Below are 10,874 nucleotides of genomic sequence, written 5' to 3'. Positions count from 1 at the left end.
GGTGCGAGGCGAGGGATGGGGCGGGAAGGCCCCAACGGCTAGACGGAAGAGGCTTCAGGGCCGCCTAGGAATGGTCCAAGCATCGGACACGCTTGGGGCGACTACCAGTGACAGCCCCCTATCCCGCGATGCGTCCGATACGAAGATGGTTCCAAGGCGGCCGAGGAGCCTCACCGCATAGCAATCGGGGTGCGAGGTGGGGGATGCGGCGAGATGGCCCCAACGGCTAGACGGAAGAGGCCACAGGGCCGCGTCGGAATAGTCCAAGCATCGGACGCGCTTGGGGCGACTACCAGTGACAACCCCTTATCCCGCGATGCGTCCGATACGAAGATAGTTCCAAGGCGGCCGAGGAGCCTCACCGCATAGCAATCGGGGTGCGAGGTGGGGGATGCGGCGAGATGGCCCCAACGGCTAGACGGAAGAGGCTGCAGGGCCGCCTCGGAATAGTCCAAGCATCGGACGCGCTTGGGGCCACTACCAGTGACAACCCCTTATCCCGCAATGCGTCCGATACGAAGATAGTTCCAAGGCGGCCGAAGAGCCTCACCGCATAGCAATCGGGGTGCGAGGTGGGGGATGCGGCGAGATGGCCCCAACGGCTAGACGGAAGAGGCCACAGGGCCGCCTCGGAATAGTCCAAGCATCGGACGCGCTTGGGGCGACTACCAGTGACAACCCCTTATCCCGCGATGCGTCCGATACGAAGATAGTTCCCAGGCGGCCGAGGAGCCTCACCGCATAGCAATCGGGGTGCGAGGCGAGGGATGCGGCGAGATGGCCCCAAAGGCTAGACGGAAGAGGCTGCAGGGCTGCCTCGGAATAGTCCAAGCATCGGACGCGCTTGGGGCGACTACCACTGCCAACCCCTTATCCCGCGATGCGTCCGATACACAGATAGTTCCGAGGCGGCCGAGGAGGTGGGGGATGCAGCGAGATGGCCCCAACGGCTAGACGGAAGAGGCTGCAGGGCCGCCTCGGAATAGTCCAAGCATCGGACGCGCTTGGGGCGACTACCAGTGACAACCCCTTATCCCGCGATGCGTCCGATACACAGATAGTTCCGAGGCGGCCAAGGAGCCTCACCGCATAGCAATCGTGGTGCGAGGTGGGGGATGCGGCGAGATGGCCCCAACGGCTAGACGGAAGAGGCTGCAGGGCCGCCTCGGAATGGTCCAAGCATCGGATGCGCTTGGGGCGACTACCACTGCCAACCCCTTATCCCGCGATGCGTCCGATACACAGATAGTTCCAAGGCGGCCGAGGAGCCTCACAGCATAGCAATCAGGGTGCGAGGCGAGGGATGCGGCGAGAAAGCCCCAACGGCTAGAGGGAAGAGGCTTCAGGTCCGCCTCGGAATGGTCCAAGCATCGGACGCGCTTGGGGCGACTACCAGTGACAACCCCTTATCCCGCGACGCGTCCGATACACAGATAGTTCCAAGGCGGCCGAGGAGCCTCACCGCATAGCAATCGGGGTGCGAGGCGAGGGATGCGGCGAGAAGGACCCAACGGCTACACGGAAGAGGCTTCGGGGCCGCCTCGGAATGGTCCAAGCATCGGACGCGCTTGGGGCGACTACCAGTGACAACCCCTTATCCCGCGACGCGTCCGATACACAGATAGTTCCAAGGCGGCCGAGGAGCCTCACCGCATAGCAATCGGGGTGCGAGGCGAGGGATGCGGCGAGAAGGACCCAACGGCTACACGGAAGAGGCTTCGGGGCCGCCTCGGAATGGTCCAAGCATCGGACGCGCTTGGGGCGACTACCAGTGACAACCCCTTATCCCGCGACGCGTCCGATACACAGATAGTTCCAAGGCGGCCGAGGAGCCTCACCGCATAGCAATCGGGGTGCGAGGCGAGGGATGCGGCGAGAAGGACCCAACGGCTAGACGGAAGAGGCTTCGGGTCCGCCTCGGAATGGTCCAAGCATCGGACGCGCTTGGGGCGACTACCAGTGACAACCCCTTATCCCGCGACGCGTCCGATACACAGATAGTTCCAAGGCGGCCGAGGAGCCTCACCGCATAGCAATCGGGGTGCGAGGCGAGGGATGCGGCGAGAAGGACCCAACGGCTAGACGGAAGAGGCTTCGGGTCCGCCTCGGAATGGTCCAAGCATCGGACGCGCTTGGGGCGACTACCAGTGACAACCCCTTATCCCGCGACGCGTCCGATACACAGATAGTTCCAAGGCGGCCGAGGAGCCTCACCGCATAGCAATCGGGGTGCGAGGCGAGGGATGCGGCGAGAAGGACCCAACGGCTAGACGGAAGAGGCTTCGGGTCCGCCTCGGAATGGTCCAAGCATCGGACGCGCTTGGGGCGACTACCAGTGACAACCCCTTATCCCGCGACGCGTCCGATACACAGATAGTTCCAAGGCGGCCGAGGAGCCTCACCGCATAGCAATCGGGGTGCGAGGCGAAGGATGCGGCGAGAAGGACCCAACGGCTAGACGGAAGAGGCTTCGGGTCCGCCTCGGAATGGTCTAAGCATCGGACGCGCTTGGGGCGACTACCAGTGACAACCCCTTATCCCGCGACGCGTCCGATACACAGATAGTTCCAAGGCGGCCGAGGAGCCTCACCGCATAGCAATCGGGGTGCGAGGCGAGGGATGCGGCGAGAAGGACCCAACGGCTAGACGGAAGAGGCTTCAGGGCCGCCTCGGAATGGTCCAAGCATCGAACGCGCTTGGGGCGACTACCAGTGACAACCCCTTATCCCGCGACGCGTCCGATACACAGATAGTTCCGAGGCGGCCGAGGAGCCTCACCGCATAGCAATCGGGGTGCGAGGCGAGGGATGCGGCGAGAAGGACCCAACGGCTAGACGGAAGAGGCTTCAGGGCCGCCTCGGAATGGTCCAAGCATCGGACGCGCTTGGGGCGACTACCAGTGACAACCCCTTATCCCGCGACGCGTCCGATACACAGATAGTTCCGAGGCGGCCGAGGAGCCTCACCGCATAGCAATCGGGGTGCGAGGCGAGGGATGCGGCGAGAAGGACCCAACGGCTAGACGGAAGAGGCTTCAGGGCCGCCTCGGAATGGTCCAAGCATCGGACGCGCTTGGGGCGACTACCAATGACAACCCCTTATCCCGCGACGCGTCCGATACACAGATAGTTCCGAGGCGGCCGAGGAGCCTCACCGCATAGCAATCGGGGTGCGAGGCGAGGGATGCGGCGAGAAGGACCCAACGGCTAGACGGAAGAGGCTTCAGGGCCGCCTCGGAATGGTCCAAGCATCGGACGCGCTTGGGGCGACTACCAGTGACAACCCCTTATCCCGCGACGCGTCCGATACACAGATAGTTCCGAGGCGGCCGAGGAGCCTCACCGCATAGCAATCGGGGTGCGAGGCGAGGGATGCGGCGAGAAGGACCCAACGGCTAGACGGAAGAGGCTTCAGGGCCGCCTCGGAATGGTCCAAGCATCGGACGCGCTTGGGGCGACTACCGTTGCCAACCCCTTATCCCGCGATGCGTCTGATACACAGATAGTTCCGAGGCGGCCGAGGAGCCTCACCGCATAGCAATCGGGTTGCGAGGCAGATTATTGGGAAGGGAACCCCCTGGGATGCGGCTCAAGCAGTGCCCAAAGGGACTGGAATGCGGAATCACATCGAGAGACCCAAATGCTATACGAGGGCTCAAATCGAATTATCGATTTGGCCACGACATGGACGCATCGGAACGACTACCTTTGCCGAACCACTCGCAATTGCATCCATACCGAAACCAATAGACATTTCCGTTAGAGCCCTCGCATAGCATTCGGGAATCTCGCATGCCCCTCTAAATCGACCAATGCTGGCGCTCAATGAAAATCCGAGCGCTACCACCGTTCGAGCGCCAGCATTGGTCGAGTTAGAGGGGCACGGGGGAGAATGCTCCAGTCAACACCTCCCCTATATAAGTTATTTGTCCGATTCTCGCACAACCGTAGTCTGCCTCGTCGAATCAAACAACGGTCCCAGATTCCGACTTCCGTTCCGTAGAGTCCCAAAAGCTAGATGGAGGCTCGCAAGAAAGAGAGTCGGCGCATAGCAATCGGGTTTCTCGAACGTTTAGGGACCGAGCTCACTTGCGGATAGGGCAAAATCCGCCAAGCAACCCAAAAGCTAGACGGGGGCTCGAATCGAATCGCCTAGGCGGCCACAACAACGACGTGTTGGATCGACTACCAGTGCCAAACCATTCAGCAAGACTAGTCTGTGTCGAGGCCGGATAGAGATTCTCAGAGAGCGCCCGCATAGCATTTAGGAGACCTGCCGCGTCCCTCACACTCGACAAATGGTGGTGCACGTTTATAAATCCGAGCGATCCCAACCCTTTCAAGCACCAACATCGGTCGAGATAGAGGGGCACGGAGGGGGCTGCGTGAGACAACACAGTCCCCTATATAAGTTATTTGTCCGATTCTCACACATCCGAAGAATGGTCATCAAATCGGACAACAGCCCAAACTTCCGACTTCCGTCCCAGAAAGCCCAAGAGCTATCTAAAACGTTCATGGCCGGAACTCGATCGCGGCTATACCAGTCCGCCAAGCAACCCAAAAGCTAGACTGGAGCTCTAGTCGAATCACCTCTGTGGCCATTGCAAGGACGTGTTGGAGCGACTACCATTGCCGAACCATTCCGCAGGTCGAGTCCATACCAAGGCCGCATAGAGATTCACGATGAGCTCCTGCATAGCAATCAGGAGACTTGCCGTGTCCATCACAATCGATAAATCCTGGTGCAAGATTTTTGCATCCGAGCGCTCCAACCAGTCGAGCACCAGCATCAATCGACATAAACGGGCACGGGGGGAGGATGCTCGAGAACACTACCTCCCCTATATAAGTTATTTGTCCGATTCTCAAGCAGCCGAAGTCTGGTCATCGAATCGGGTCAAAGACCACAACTTCCGACTTTACCCACAATGCAAGTCATCGAATCGAACATCGGCCCCCGAGTCGGACTCCATGCGTATGTCAGGTCATCGGACCCAAATTCCGCCTTCCTGCGCATGGCGGGCCATCAATATCAACTCGGTCATCGGACCCAAACTCCGCCTTTTTGCGTATGGCACGCCTTCAAATCGGTCATCGGACCCAAATTCCGCCTTCCTGTGCATGGCGGGCCATCAACATCAACTCGGTCATCGGACCCAAATTCCGCCTTTCTGCGCATGGCACGCCATCAACTCGGTCATCGGACCCAAATTCCGCCTTCCTGCGCATGGCAGGTCATCGGACACAAATTCAGACCTCGCCAATATGCCTACGTATCGAATCGGTCATCGGACCCAACTTCCGACTTCATCCATACTGTAGGGTCTTTGAGGTTGGCGCGGTGCGCTCAACCCAGGGAGTCGACCCATCGAAGCATACACCTCCCCTATATAAGCTATTTGTCCGATTCCCACACCTGTGTAGTTTGCACCTCTGACCAGGACATCGACCCCAACTTCCGAACTCGACTGCAACGACGGCACCAGCGCCTTGGTGCGCACCTTGCGACGCACAGTCCCAACATTCGCCTTCCTGCACATGGCAGGTCATCGGACCCAAATTCCGACCTCGCGAGTATGCCTACATATCGAATCGGTCATCGGACCCAACTTCCGACTTCATCCATACCGTAGGGTCTTTGAGGTTGGCGCGGTGCGCTCAACCCGGGGAGTCGACCCAACGAAGCATACACCTCCCCTATATAAGCTATTTGTCCGATTCCCACACCTGTGTAGTTTGCACCTCCGATCAAGACATCGACCCCAACTTCCGAACTCGCCTCCAACGACCGAACCAGCGCCTTGGTGCGCACCTTGCAACGCACAGTGCCAACATTCGCCTTCCTGCACGTGGCAGGTCATCGGACCCAAATTCCGACCTCGCGAGTATGCCTACATATCGAATCGGTCATCGGACCCAACTTCCGACTTCATCCATACCGTAGGGTCTTTGAGGTTGGCGCGGTGCGCTCAACCCGGGGAGTCGACCCAACGAAGCATACACCTCCCCTATATAAGCTATTTGTCCGATTCCCACACCTGTGTAGCTTGCACCTCCGATCAGGACATCGACCCCAACTTCCGAACTCGACTAAAAAGACCGCACCAGCGCCTTGGTGTGCACCTTGCAACGCACAGTGTCAACATTCGCCTTCCTGCACATGGCAGGTCATCGGACCCAAATTCCGACCTCATGAGCATACCTACTAATCGAATTGGTCATCGGACCCAACTTCCGACTTCATCCATACCGTAGGGTCTTTGAGGTTGGCGCGGTGCGCTCAACCTGGGGAGTCGACCCATCGAAGCATACACCTCCCCTATATAAGCTATTTGTCCGATTCCGACACCTGTGTAGTTTGCACCTCCGCTCAGGACATCGACCCCAACTTCCGAACTCGCCTGCAACGACCGAACCAGCGCCTTGGTGCGCACCAAAAGTGCGCACTTTTGGAGGGCACTTTTGTGCGCTCCAAAGGTGCGCACTTTTGGAGGGCACTTTTCTGCGCTCCAAAGGTGCGCACTTTTGGAGGGCACTTTTTGGAGGGCACTTTTCTGCGCTCCAAAGGTGCGCACTTTTGGAGGGCACTTTTTGGAGGGCACTTTTCTGCGCTCCAAAGGTGCGCACTTTTGGAGGGCACTTTTTGGAGGGCACTTTTCTGCGCTCCAAAGGTGCGCACTTTTGGAGGGCACTTTTTGGAGGGCACTTTTCTGCGCTCCAAAGGTGCGCACTTTTGGAGGGCACTTTTTGGAGGGCACTTTTCTGCGCTCCAAAGGTGCGCACTTTTGGAGGGCACTTTTCTGCGCTCCAAAGGTGCGCACTTTTGGAGGGCACTTTTTGGAGGGCACTTTTCTGCGCTCCAAAGGTGCGCACTTTTGGAGGGCACTTTTTGGAGGGCACTTTTCTGCGCTCCAAAGGTGCGCACTTTTGGAGGGCACTTTTTGGAGGGCACTTTTCTGCGCTCCAAAGGTGCGCACTTTTGGAGGGCACTTTTGTGCACTCCAAAGGTGCGCACTTTTGGAGGGCACTTTTCCTGTGCTCCAAAGGTGCACACCTAGGTGAGCACCTTCGACCACACCTTGTAGCACACCAAACTCTGACTTTCGACTTCATCCGCAATGCAGGGTCTTTGAGGTTGGCGCAATGCGCACAACCAGGGGAGTCGACCCATCAAACCCAACACCTCCCCTATATAAGCTATTTGTCTGATTCTCATACATGCGTAGCCTGCAGGAGCAATTAGGACATCGACCCCAACTTTCGGCTTCTAAACGAAAACAAGGTCTTTGAGGTTGGTGTAATGCGAACAACTAGGGGAGTCAACCCATCAAACCCAACACCTCCCCTATATAAGCTATTTGTCTGATTCTCATACATGTGTAGTCTACAGGAGCAATTAGGACATCGACCCCAACTTTTGACTTCTTAACGAAAACAAGGTCTTTGAGGTTGACGTAATGCGCACAACCAGGGGAGTCGACCCATCAAACCCAACACCTCCCCTATATAAGCTATTTGTCCGATTCTCATACATGTGTAGCCTGCAGGAGCCATTAGGACATTGACCCCAACTTTTGACTTCTTAACGAAAACAAGGTCTTTGAGGTTGGCGTAATGCGCACAACCAAGGGAGTTGACCCATCAAACCCAACACCTCCCCTATATAAGCTATTTGTCTGATTCTCATACATGTGTAGCCTGCAACAACGATTAGGACATCCACCCCAACTTCTGAATTCGTCTGCGTTGACCGCACCAAAGGTGCACGCCTTGGTGCTCACCAAAATCCGACTTCCGACTTCTTCTGCTATGCGGGGTCTTTGAGGTTGGCGCAGTGCGCACAACCAGGGGAGTCAACCCACCGAATGCAACACCTCCCCTATATAAGCTATTTGTCTGATTCTCATACATGCGTAGACTGCAGCAATGATTAGGACATCCACCCCAACTTTTGACTTCTTAAACAAGACAGGGTCTTTGAAGTTGGTGCAGTGCACACAACCAGGGGAGTCGACCCATCAAACGCAACACCTCCCCTATATAAAGCTATTTGTCCGATTCTCATACGTGTAGTCTGCAGCAGCGATTAGGACATCGACCCCAACTTCCGAATTCGTTTGCATTGACCGCACCAAAGGTGCACGCCTTGGTGTGCACCCTGGAGTGCACTTTGGTGCTCACCTCGGTGCACACTTTGGTGTGCACCTCGGTGTGCACCAAAGGTGCGCACCTTGGAGCGCACCAAAGGTGTACACTTTGGAGCGCACCACATAGGGTCTTTGAGAGGTTGGCGCAGTGCGCACACCAAGGTGGGTGTTGAGGTGCGTGCCGAGGTGGGTGGGTGCTAGGGTGCGCTCCATGGTGGGTGCCAGGGTGGGTGCGTGCTAGGGTGGATTCCAAAGAGGGTCATAGGGTGGGTGCCAAGGTGGGTTGGTGATATAGTGGGTTCAAAGGTGGGTACTAGGGTGGGTTCCAAGGTGGGTCACAAGTTGGGTGCCAGGATGCGTGGGTGTTAGGTTGGGTGCCAAGGTGGGCTCCTGCGTGGGTGGGTGCTAGGGTGGGTTTCAAGGTGGACGCGAGGGCGGGTGCCAAGGTGGGTAACAAGTTGGGTGTTAGGATGGGTGAGTGCTAGAGTGGGTGCCAAGGTGGGTGGGTGCTAAGGTGGATGCCAAGGTGGTTCACAGGGTGGGTGGGTTCTAGGGTGAGTTCCAAGGTGGGTCACAGGTTCAGTGCTAGGGTGGGTGTCAAGGCGGGTGTCGAGGTGCCTGGGTGCTAGGGTGTGGATGCCAATGTGGGTCATAGGGTGGGTACTAGGGTGGGCTGCAATGTGGGTGCCAAGGTGGGTAACATGCTCGGTGGGTTCTAAATTGGGTGCCAGGGTGGGTGTGCACCCACCTTGCCCGAGGTGGGTGCCAAGGTGCCAGTGTGGGTGGGTGCTAAGGTGGATGCCAAGGTGGGTGAGAAGGTGGGTGATAGGTTGAGTGGTAGGATGGGTGGGTGCCAAGATGGGTCACAGGGTGGGTGCAAGGGTGGGTAGGTGCTAGGGTTGGTGTCAGGGTGGGTGGGTGCTAGGTTGGGTTCCAAGGTGGGTGCGAGGGTGAGTGTCAAGGTGGGTCACAGGTTAGGTGCTAGGATGGGTGAGTGCTAGGGTGCAAAGGTGCCAGGGTGGGTGCTAGGATGGGTCGATGCTAGGGTGAGTGGCAAGGTGGGTCCACAAGTGTCAAGGTGGGTGCCGAGGTGGGTGCCAAGTCGGCGACTGCTATGGTGGATGCCAAGGTGGGTCACGGGGTGGGTGCCAAGTTGCTAGGTTGGGTTCCAAGGTGGGTGCCAACGTGGGTGCTAGGGTGCGTGGGTTAAAGGGTGTGTCACAACGTGGGTGCCAGGATGGGTGCGCACCCACACTGGCCAAGACGGGTGCGGGTGCAAGGTTGGGTTCCAAGCCCGGTCACAGGCTGGGTGCTAGGATGGGTGGGTGCCAAGGTGGGCACCAGGGTGGGTGCACCCACCCTGGCCAAGGTGGGTCACGGGGTGGGTCCTAGGGTGGGTAACGGGGTGGGTACTAAGGTGCGTGCCAAGGTGGGTCATAGGGTGGGTGCCAAGGTGGGCACCAGGGTGGGTGTGCACCAACCCTAGCCAGGGTAGGTCACGGGGTGGTTGTCGGGGTGGGCGTCAAGGAGCCAAGGTGGGTGGCAAGTAGCCAAGTTGCGTGCCAAGGTGGGTGTCGGGGTGGGTGCCAAGGATCCAAGGTGGGTGCCAAGGAACCAAGGTGGGTGTCTGGGTGGGTGCCGAGGTGGGAGCCAGGGTGGGTCCCAAGGTGAGTGCAAAGGTGGGTGCCAGGGTCAAGGTGAGTGCCAATGTGGGTTCCAAGGTGCCAGGGTCAGGGTGAGTGCCAATGTGGGTTCAAAGGTGCTAAGTTGGGTGCGAGGTTGGGTGCGAGGGTGGGTGGGTGCCAAGGTGTGCTAGGTGGAAGCCCGGGTGGGTCGGCATCCCATGGGTGTCGAGTTGGGTGCCTGATGGGTGCTTCTTGTCAAGTTTTAGTCGTCGGGACTCATTTCGAGCCTTAGAGGTCGTTTCTTGTCCGGTTGCCCTGTCTTCGACCTGGGAACCCAATTTTGGTCCTCGGGTCCCATTTTTTTTTGTCTCGCATCCCACTTTTGGCCTGTGGCCTTTTCGGGGTCGATTCTCGTTTTGGGCATCAGAGCATGTTTCTTCTCCTAAAACCCAATATTTGTTTATTAAGTCTCGGAACACATTTTTGTTCTCGTGGACCCATCATGGGTCTTGGAACGCATTTGTGGTCCTTGGGTCCCATTTTGCATCCCGAAACTTGTGTTTTGGTGCTTGATCCCTATTTTGGGTGCCCACCTTGCACCAAGTGCGCACCCGGGGCAAACCGAGCGCCTTGGTGCACCGGGGCAAGATCGAGCGTGCACCCGAGGCGCCCCGAACATGCACCAAGGTGCACTCGGCCCACATGTGAGCGCAGGTCGTTGCGCCCGAGGTGGTGTGTGGGCACCGCGTTGCAGACGGGACACTGCACGCACACGACGCCCCCTCCAGGTGCACGCACGTAGGCCGGGCCGGGTGCACACCCGACGCCCTAGCAAGGTGCGCGCACCCGGGCAGGGCTCACACTTGGCGAACGGGGCGCACTTCGCGAGGGAGGGTGTGCACCTCGACGGGGGTGGGTGGCCGGGGTGGATTCGCACGTGGGTCGCGGTTTGCTAAGTACACACTGCGACAAGCTCATAACGGGTGCGATCATACCAGCGTTAGTGCACCGGATCCCATCAGAACTCCGCAGTTAAGCGCGCTTGGGCCGGAGTAGTACTGGGATGGGTGACCTCCCGGGAAGTCCCGGTGTTGCACCCT

General features: G+C 58.4%; 1 non-coding gene across 1 annotated transcript; it reads left to right on the top strand.

Annotated features, from left to right (window-relative positions):
- The first annotated feature begins 10,755 nt into the window (after positions 1–10,755).
- Positions 10,756–10,874, top strand: LOC131865023 (5S ribosomal RNA). The gene has a single exon (XR_009363749.1). It is a non-coding gene; the product is annotated as a 5S ribosomal RNA (ribosomal RNA).

This window comes from Cryptomeria japonica, unplaced genomic scaffold (genome assembly GCF_030272615.1).
Source record: "Cryptomeria japonica unplaced genomic scaffold, Sugi_1.0 HiC_scaffold_100, whole genome shotgun sequence".
NCBI classification, from domain to species: domain Eukaryota; kingdom Viridiplantae; phylum Streptophyta; class Pinopsida; order Cupressales; family Cupressaceae; genus Cryptomeria; species Cryptomeria japonica.
This window is presented reverse-complemented; position numbering and strand designations above follow the sequence as displayed.